Genomic DNA, 815 nt, shown 5'->3' with positions numbered 1-815 from the left:
TAGAAATTTTTTGAGCATTTTTATGGATAAAATTATATTTTTTATACATTTTGGTGGGTTTTTTTGCGGGTATGTGACCAAATTTCTGTCGATTTTTTGCTGAAATACAGTAGGGGGCAGCATGTTGATGCATGAAATGCTCTCTCGTGTGCGTGGGACCATCTTCGCCTCTCAAATCTGATTTTTCTTGTCTATTTTCCTCCCGCTCGTGTGAACTCTTAAAAAGAGATTTTTAATTAAATATTAATCATAATTAACATTTAATTATGATTAGAATTAGTTTAGTTAAAAAGATTAATTAATGCTTAATCATCCTCTCTGTTAACAAAGAAGGAGGGGGTGGAGAGTGAATGGTATGGAGAAGAAGAAGAGGAGAGAGGGGAGAGGAGAGAGAGAGTACTCTCTCCCTCTCAAATTGGTGCACACGGGGGGGAGCCTGCGGGCGAAAATCCCCCCCCCCCACCTAAAAAAAGCTTAATAAGCTTTTGAATAAAGCTTATTAAGCTTTTTTTTTTTTTTTTTTTAAACGAGTTTTTTTATTTAAAAAAACTTTTGAATTTTTTTCAAAAAAAAGCTTGGAAAAAAGCCAAAATCGTCCGGGAAACCTTTTGGTTTTCCGCTTTCCCGAAACCTTTTGGCTTTCCGAATTCCAGAAAATCTTTCGACCTTTCGGATTCCGGAAACTTTTGACTTTTTACATTCCGATTTTTTTTGTCTTTTCATTTTCCCGAAACTGTTGACTTTTTATATTTCGGGAAAACCATTGGGATTCTGAAATTTTTTACCGTTCGTATTCTAAATGCGTTCGGGGTAAA

The sequence above is a fragment of the Cibotium barometz genome, chromosome 45 (assembly GCF_041138505.1).
Source record: "Cibotium barometz isolate CiBa-2024 chromosome 45, ASM4113850v1, whole genome shotgun sequence".
Lineage (NCBI taxonomy): Eukaryota > Viridiplantae > Streptophyta > Polypodiopsida > Cyatheales > Cibotiaceae > Cibotium > Cibotium barometz.
The sequence above is the reverse complement of the archived record's forward strand: the minus strand, read 5'-3'. Positions refer to the sequence as shown.